We start from the raw sequence: 9498 nt of genomic DNA, 5'->3' as shown, positions 1-9498 counted from the left end.
CCCCTACCATGTGGTCTGCTGCTGCTGCTCTAGCAGCAGACTGAAGACGGCGCCATTTTACACTGCCTTAGATAGGCCAAGAGCCCATTGTGACACGTGAGAGTTCCGGAGTCAATGGCTGAAGGCCCCATTGTGACAGCAGGTGAAGGTTCCGTGCACAGATTCTATCTACTGCAGGCAGCGCACCTGATTGGTCAAAAGCATTAGAAGACTACTCACACAGTACAAGACAAGATGGACAAGACAAGCATATTCAAGATCAGCACAGACCCCATTTTTCCTTTTTTATTTAAATACATATCATACACCACATAATTAAAAGTCAGTGGTCCACAAGAGGGAGCCAATGTTTTACAAAGGAATTTGTGCATGCGGTCACAAATGTAGTATGTATGGCCAAACTACTCATAGGATACTTCAATTTAAACACTTAATACTGACAGCAGAGGCCTAATTGTGTAGGTGGCACAATATATTAGCAACACTGTTACAAAGGCCTCATTTGGGCCTACATCTTAACACACCTGTTGCAACCAGCAAAGACTGATTGATTGATTGATTAATTGATTGCATATTGGATGCAATCCAATGCTGGACATGCATAGGTGAAAGCAAGGCAGGCAAGGCACAGGATATGTTGCAAATGGTCCAGTGAAATTGAGCAAAATGCTACATTTGCCATCTGAAATGTGCTTCTTTGACCCTGAAAAGAATTGTCCTAAAGGGTTAAATGACAACTTGCTGTGCTGATTTCAATTCAATTCAATCTGTTTTTGGAAACCGGATCAGAGAAGGAGTGCACTGTTCCCGGAGATACTGCAATAACTGGTCAATGTGTGGAGTGGACAGAGCAAGCTCCATTTCCAGCTCCCTGTTCTAAAAATCCATTTAATATATGGTCCCCAAATAGAGGACGTATCAGATATTAAACTGATAAGAACAGTTTTTTGTTTTTTTTATCAAACCATTCAGGTTTAAAACTTTTGCAGAAACTAAAAGGCAAAACCCATTCGGGTTTACCAAAACTCTGCGACTCAGTCTTCAATCTCATCACTATGGTCTTTTCCAATAAATTTTATTTCTTACGTGAACAAAAAAAAACAACATATTTCCAAAAATACAAAAAGGCTATTGCCATTTAATCACATCTTTCCACTTTTTAAATTTCCACACACCCTCCGCATCCACGCCCCTCTTTAAATCCCACTCATAATGAAAATGCAATTTATCCAATACCATACGCACACAATCATTAACATCAAAATCCACATTCTTATACACATACAAATTTCTACTGTTCCACAACACTTCCTTTACGCATGCCAAAAACACCCACATAATCCTTTCTTTATCACCTCCCATACAGCCTAACCCAAACATAACAGTCTCATAACTCAACCTCTTAACCGCAGTCAAAACCTCACATAACCCACCCAACTTCCCCCATACTTCCTTTGCATATCCACACCCCCAAAACACATGCCTCACTTCTTCATCATCCCCACATCTATTCCTCGGACACCTCTCAGAAGCCGCCAAACCCCTCCTCTTCTGCACACTCCTAACTGGCAAAACTCCATGTAAAGACATCCATACCAAGTCCTTCTGTTTATTAGACACATTATACTTCACCAACTTCCCCCACACTCCAGCTATCTCTTTCGATCTTAAACCATCTATCTCACACATTGCATTGTCCACACACATCCTCTTTATCACGTTCTTTTTATCCACAAAACTATCCCTCTCAACACGCTCCAACTGAAATTTTTGAATGAATAACTCAATACTCGAATACCAACTCGGACAAAAAAAAGATACCGGCTTGCATCTATCATGCTCCACCCACTTTAAACGGCGCCCCTGCCATATATCTCGCCATACAGGCAGTTAATGATTGTTTTTTCAAAAGCTGTACAAAAAAGCAAATCAAGTTCAAACCCAAAAAGGCCTCCAAATTAGGAAAACCTAAACCCCCATGCACTCTACTCCACAATAAAAAAAACCCGTTTAGCTTTTTCAATATTACTCCCCCACAAAAACACAAAAAGTAATCTATTTATTCTTCTCAGCATTAACACAGAAGGAGGAAAAACCAAAGCTAAGTAAAGTAACATAGGCAATATTACACTTTTCACGACCAATATTTTACCGGTAAAAGATAATTCTCTTAACCTCCAAAAACCTAATTTTCTCCCAACTCTACCACCCAACTCCTCCCAACTTACTCTCCCTTTTAAATCCTCCTCAAACCAAACCCCCAAAACCTTCAACCCCTCTCTGACACATTCTATATCCGGATCCACCATTACCTCCTTACCAAAAAACACCTTTACTTTACCCCAATTTATCTTAAACCCAGATGCCATGCAAAACAAATTAACTAATAATTTCACTCTTGTAAAGTCACTCACAGACTCACACAACACACACACATCATCCATATAACCTAACACCTTAACACACCTGCCATCACTACCCGGAACCAACAAACCCTTAATCACCTTATCCTTCCTAATCCTTTGTAACAACGGATCTTTCACGCTAATAAGCAAAATAGGCGAGAGAGGACAGCCCTGCCTAACCCCTGATCGTATCTTAAAAGAATCTGTCATAAAACCATTCACTTGCACCATACTACATGCACCCTCATACATACCCTCAATCAATCTAACCAACCTATCTGGGAAACCCAACCTCCTTAAAACAGCAAACAAAAAAACATGCGCTACCCGATCATACGCTTTTTTAAAATCCAATGCACCAACAATCACACCCTGACCCCTACTCTTACAATCTTCCAAAACATCCCTCACAAAACCAATATTTTCGTGAATCCTCCTCTTTGGTACAGCACATACCTGTTCCTCCGCAATCACACTGCCAATGACTACTTTGATACGACAAGCTAAAAACTTCGCAAATAACTTATAATCCGCATTCAATAAAGTTATCGGCCTCCAATTCACTAGCATCCTTCTGTCGCCTTTTTTGAAAAGAAGCACCACTAACCCTTCCTTCATTGCACCAGGCATCCTTCTTCCTGCAAACAATAACCTCATCACCTCTAACAACTCATGACCCACCACATCCCGGTACTTAACATAAAAATCACACGGAATTCCATCCAATCCATGAGCTTTATTCCGAGGAGAATTCTTTATCACATCATACAACTCAATCTCACCAATCTCATCCACCAACCCCATCCTATCATACTCTTAAACAAAATTCTGAATCCCATTCAAAAACTCTATCTCACTCTCAGGTTCACAATTCTTCACCTCATACAAACGTTCATAAAAATCACGCACCTCAAAACTGATTCCCCACACAACTCGTATCCACTGTCATTCAATACCACGTTCAACTCTCGCTTCCCACTACACAACTTTTGAAAGAAAAAACTCGTACATTTTTCATCCTCTTCCTTATATTTCACCTTGGATCTAAAAATAATCTCTCTCCCCCGCTCCATAAACCAGTCATCCATCTCTCTCTTTATTTTCTCCAAATCCTTCTTCACATCCACCCCAGAAGCACGACATTTATGCAAAAAGGCTAATCTCCTATTATAATTACAAAATAACAATCTTTTCTCCTTCGCTATTGCATACCCAATTTTCCTGAAAAAAACCTTAATCCTAGATTTAACCCACAACCACCACGCCACAACATCCTCAAAACACCTTTTCTTTCTTACCCAAAAAGCATATATTTTAAAAGCATTCTTAACACTCACTTCATCCAAAATACTCGTATTCAAACGCCAAATCCCCTTACCATAGGCAAAACCATTCACCTCAAAAACCCCAAACAAACACTCATGATCTGAAAAACTAACTCTCTCTTGCCAATAATTCACACATTTTCCAGCACTGCTAGAGAAAAAAAATAGTCCAGCCTTGAGTCTGCAAGCCCTTCATCCGCATGATAAGTAAATGGACCAGGCACCTCAGCAACAGCGTCCTGAAGTGAAAAGTCAGACATCATACGTTTCCACAGATTTCCTGTCACATCAACATTAGACTCATAAGAGCCCGCTCTTGCCTGTTTATGCAATATACAATTGAGATCCCCTACGATCCAAACTGGGACTTTCCCATGCAAAAAAAACCTTCAGCTTCTCAAACAACAGCAAACATTCTTTCTTCTCCGCATTTGCATATATGCAAAGTATCTTGAATACCCAGCCTCGGAAGTCCAACAAAAAACAAATACATCTCCCTTCTTCAATTACAATCGACTGCTTGATACAAATGTCTTTATTTTGGATCAAAATTCCCACTCCGTCATTCCGATTAACATTCGAAAAAGACCAAAAAACTTCACTCCGCCATTCTGATTTGTTAGGGGACTTAGAGAGCCCACATTCCTGCACACAAACGATGTCACTGCCCTTAGAGGCCAAAAAGTCCAGGACAGCAGCCCTCTTAGCCGCAGAAGCAAACATCCTGACATTAAGAGAAACGATCTTCAAATGCATCACCATAGTGAAATGTCAATGTTACAGAGGCCACCTAGTAGACCCTTTCAGGGAAAGGAACATAAACATCAGGTATTTGTGTCCGTAAACTGAGTAATCTTCTCATATTCAGCTACTTTTGCCTCACTGAGAAAACCCTCACTGGGAGATATAGGAGCAGTTTTATAGCCATCTAAGCCATCAGAGTCCACATCAGAAATCGCCAATAATGGATCAAAAGGATTCTGGGAATTAAAAGGTCTTGGTTTCTTAGTGTTTTTTAATCTCTTCACTGTTTTCCCAGCCTTTTTCTTCGCTGCTACAAATTTTTGCACAATTAAATTATGCCTCCCAACAGTCACCGTCTCCTCCAGAGAGGAGGAACACTGAATATTCTCTGCTTCTTCAGAAACTGCCCCAGCCTCCATTTCTTCTGGGCTATCATACTCCTGGATGTCCTCACTGGGATTAACATCCACTTCCTGCACCTGGGGCTGCTCCACAACACAAGACATCACTAGCGGCTGATTTGCATCTGAGGTCTCTACCACATTAACAATAGGTCTGATGGGAGCGGCCATGACCGCCGTAGCGGCCTCCCCACCACCAACAGTTTCAGCCCGACTTTTACCATCTAGGGCCTGCAACTCCCCACGTCTTTCTTCTCTGGCCTCCCATCTTCTCCTATTCAGCCTGTCCACCATACTCTGCCTGCCCCGGCTAGGACAATTTCTACATGTATGGTCAGTATCGCCACACAGATCACACACTGGCGGGTAAGGACAGTCTCCAGCTTCATGACCAACACTTTTGCAATTACGGCATGTCTTTCCATGGGAACACAGCTCCTTAACATGACCATATCTGAAACATTGCCTACAAAAAGATGGTTGACCTGGATAGTGCAGGAATCCTTTGTTTCCTCCGAAATTAGCAGGGGGGTGCATAATTCCACCAATACCTTCAGGATCAGGCTTAAACCGCACAAAGTACTTGACATTGCCATTGAACACACCAAAGACGTTTTTCTGCTGAACACCCCCTCTAATGGCAGAACAGTATCTAGACAAAAAAGCTTTAACCAAAGACGCCTCCACAAAAGGATTGTACATATGTACTATCAATGGCTTTTCTACCTCAGCAAAAAGGGCCTTCACATGGACATGATCCAACACCGCATCCTCTCTTTTCTCCTTTAGGCACTGATAAAAATTCAGACTATCCTCCTCTCGGTAAACGGACACATCAAACGTACCCGAAGAGGCGAATTCCTGGATACAAAACACGTGGTCCAAATCGAAACCTGCCAGTCCAATGATTATGTCGTTGCATATATAGCCAAGATTCAATTGATACCTGTGTCCAACTTCAACTTCCAGCCTCACCGTATTCCAAATAGCAGCCATTGTCGATCCAAAATGCCCAAAGCACGATCACCACTCGATACACGCCAAAGGTCACCCTCTGCGTACTGCACCCTCCAGCCAAGACCGGGACAATAAACCCCGATCTCAGCCAAAAGGCCGAGAAGCGATAGCCTGAAATGGTTTGCCATTCCGGACGCATCAAGGCCTACAACCAACACCCATTGTGGAAACAGCGCAAAAGATTGCCAAGGGGAAGACATTTTTTTCCAAACTCTGGATGCGTTCTCAAATGGCAGTTCTGGTGTGTGTGGGGGTGTGTTCAAGCTGGGCCCAACGCATAACTCCACTTAATCTGCGTAACTCCGCCTATTTGAACACACCCTCCATCCCTTTTGCGCTAAAGAGTGCAACTATTAGTGCAAATATGCAAATTGCCTCTTGTGAGAAAAAGAGGACTTCAACTCTATAGCGGCACCTGTTGTCAGTAGTAGGGTTGAGCGAAACGGGTCGTTCATTTTCAAAAGTCGCCGACTTTTGGCAAAGTCGGGTTTCATGAAACCCAATCCGACCACTGTGCGGGGTCGGCCATGCGGTACGCGACTTTCGCGCCAAAGTCGCGTTTCAATGACGTGAAAAGCGCCATTTCTCAGCCAATGAAGGTGAACGCAGAGTGTGGGCGGCGTGATGACATAGGTCCTGGTCCCCACCATCTTAGAGAAGGACATTGCAGTGATTGGCTTGCTGTCTGCGGCGTCACAGGGGCTATAAAGGGGCGTTCCCGCCGACCGCCATCTTACTGCTGCTGATCTGAGCTTAGGGAGAGGCTGCTGCCGCTTCGTCAGAAGCAGGGATAGCGTTAGGCAGGGTCCATTAACCACCAAACCGCTTGTTCTGTAGCGATTTCCACTGTCCAACACCACCTTCGGTGTGCAGGGACAGTGGAAGCTACATTTTTTTTTTCTCAGCGCTGTAGCTCATTGGGCTGCCCTAGAAGGCTCCCTGATAGCTGCATTGCTGTGTGTACGCCGCTGTGCAAACCAACTGCTTTTTTCAAAGCACAAATCCTCTTGTTCCTTCCTTTCTGCACAGCTATCTTTTTTGTTTGTCCACACTTTTTATTTAATTTGTGCATCAGTCCACTCCTTATTGCTGCCTGCCATACCTGGCTGAGATTACTGCAGGGAGATAGTAATTGTAGGACAGTACCTGTTTTTTTTTTTTTGTGTGTGGGAGATTAAGATTGGCATTTCTGCTAGAGTGCCATCCCTGTGTGTGCCATCTCTCACTCAGTGGGCCATAGAAAGCCTATTTATTTTTTTGCTTGATTTGGGTTCTAAAATCTACCTGAAAAAATCACTACATCAATCAGTGGGAGAAAAATATTGGCCTCTGGGCTTGTGTGCCACTCCTGACTCCTGTGTGTGCCATCTCTCACTCAGTGGGCCATAGAAAGCCTATTTATTTTTTTGCTTGATTTGGTTTCTAAATTCTCCCTGAAAAAATCATTTTATTTTATTTGGTTTCTAAATTCTTCCTGAAAAAATCATTTTATTTTATTTTATTTCTAAAGTCTCCCTGAAAAAAAAAACAGTGGGAGATTAATATTGCCTTTTCTGCTTGTGTGCCAGTCTTGACTCCTGGGTGTGCCATCTCTCTCTCTCTCAAATAGTGGGCCATAGAAAGCCTATTTATTTTTTTGCTTGATTTGGGTTCTAAAATCTACCTGAAAAAATCACTACATCAATCAGTGGGAGAAAAATATTGGCCTCTGGGCTTGTGTGTCACTCCTGACTCCTGTGTGTGCCATCTCTCACTCAGTGGGCCATAGAAAGCCTATTTATTTTTTTGCTTGATTTGGGTTCTAAATTCTACCTGAAAAAATCACTAAATCAATCAGTGGGAGATAAATATTGGCCTCTGGGCTTGTGTGCCACTCCTGACTCCTGTGTGTGCCATCTCTCACTCAGTGGGCCATAGAAAGCCTATTTATTTATTTTTTATATGGTTTCTAAATTCTCCCTGAAAAAATCATTTTATTTTATTTGGTTTCTAAATTCTTCCTGAAAAAATCATTTTATTTTATTTTTTTTCTAAAGTCTCCCTGAAAAACAAAAAAAAACAGTGTGTTAGGTCTCGAGTTCCCACTTCTGCACAGGGGGAATCTCGAGCCGTCTCCCATTCCTATTCAGCCGCAGTGGAGTCTGCTCAGCAGGGACGTCGGTCCCAGCGTCTTGCTTGGTCTCACTCTGTACAGAGAGTTACTGCTGCTTCTTCAGCTCCTGCCATTAAAGTCAGTGCTGGTCAGCGGCGAGCGGACTTCTCTGGGACGAAGTCCTTGTTTGCGCACACTGAGCATGCCCAGGGCAAGATCTCCCGTTGGAGATCGAGGGTCATGTGCTCAGGCTCTGCAGCGCATTCCATTGGTCCTCTTGGCAGGTCTTGGAAGGGCAAAGTTTCTGTGGCCACTTCCTGTCCTGCAACTATATAAACTGCGCATGACCGCACGGCCATGCGCTAGTGTACAATTATTATGTGTGTGTGTAGATGGATGTATGTCGATGGATGAAAGCTCCTAAGTATCCCTCCCTAGAGTTGTTGACTGCTCGCGGATGATGGTAGCTCTCTAGCGCCCGACTATCCATCTGTATGTTACACACATCACAGCGTCCTGTAGCTGTGCCTGCCAGTACGGTGCCATGCGCTTGCCTTGCGCTTTCCATACACAAGCCTGGGTGGTTAGTGGCGTCCGTCAGTGCGGCATCACACGCACTCTTGTGCTCATATATTTCTGATAAGGTTCTCTACACACCCAGTTGCAGTCTTGTGCCAGCAAGGGTCTAATCGGACTTCAATCACTTTTGGGGTTAAGTTCGCTGACTACTTGCTCGCGCTCTATGTGCGGTACTGCGGTCCTGTGACTTAACAGGATCGCTTTCTTCAGGCTGGGTGAGGTTTAACCCACATGTGTATACTTTAAAGTACCGCCATATAGTCTGTCAGTTACTAGCAGCGGGTTTCGCCTGCACGGTGGACCGCGGACTGCGAACGCATCTATATCATCTTTCCTGGTGCGTTCCGCCAGTCCTAACACAGTGGGAGATTAATATTGCCCTTTCTGCTTGTGTGCCAGTCTTGACTCCTGGGTGTGCCATCTCTCTCTCTCTCTCTCAAATAATGGGCCATAGAAAGCCTATTTATTTTTTTGCTTGATTTGTGTTCTAAAATCTACCTGAAAAAATCACTACATCAATCAGTGGGAGAAAAATATTGGCCTCTGGGCTTGTGTGCCACTCCTGACTCCTGTGTGTGCCATCTCTCACTCAGTGGGCCATAGAAAGCCTATTAATTTTTTTGCTTGATTTGGGTTCTAAAATCTACCTGAAAAAATCACTACATCAATCAGTGGGAGAAAAATGTTGGCCTCTGGGCTTGTGTGCCACTCCTGACTCCTGTGTGTGCCATCTCTCACTCAGTGGGCCATAGAAAGCCTATTTATTTTTTTGCTTGATTTGGGTTCTAAAATCTACCTGAAAAAATCACTACATCAATCAGTGGGAGAAAAATATTGGCCTCTGGGCTTGTGTGCCACTCCTGACTCCTGTGTGTGCCATCTCTCACTCAGTGGGCCATAGAAAGCCTATTTATTTTTTTGCTTGATTTGGGTTC

At 43.4% G+C, this 9498-nt stretch overlaps 1 pseudogene; it reads right to left on the bottom strand.

Moving 5' to 3' along the window:
* Positions 1-791: 791 nt before the first annotated feature.
* On the bottom strand, positions 792-1003 carry LOC138668172 (U2 spliceosomal RNA; annotated as a pseudogene).
* Between the last annotated feature and the right edge of the window lie 8495 nt (positions 1004-9498).

The sequence above is a fragment of the Ranitomeya imitator genome, chromosome 2 (assembly GCF_032444005.1).
Source record: "Ranitomeya imitator isolate aRanImi1 chromosome 2, aRanImi1.pri, whole genome shotgun sequence".
Taxonomy (NCBI): Eukaryota; Metazoa; Chordata; class Amphibia; order Anura; family Dendrobatidae; genus Ranitomeya; species Ranitomeya imitator.
The sequence above is the reverse complement of the archived record's forward strand: the minus strand, read 5'-3'. Positions and strand labels throughout refer to the sequence as shown.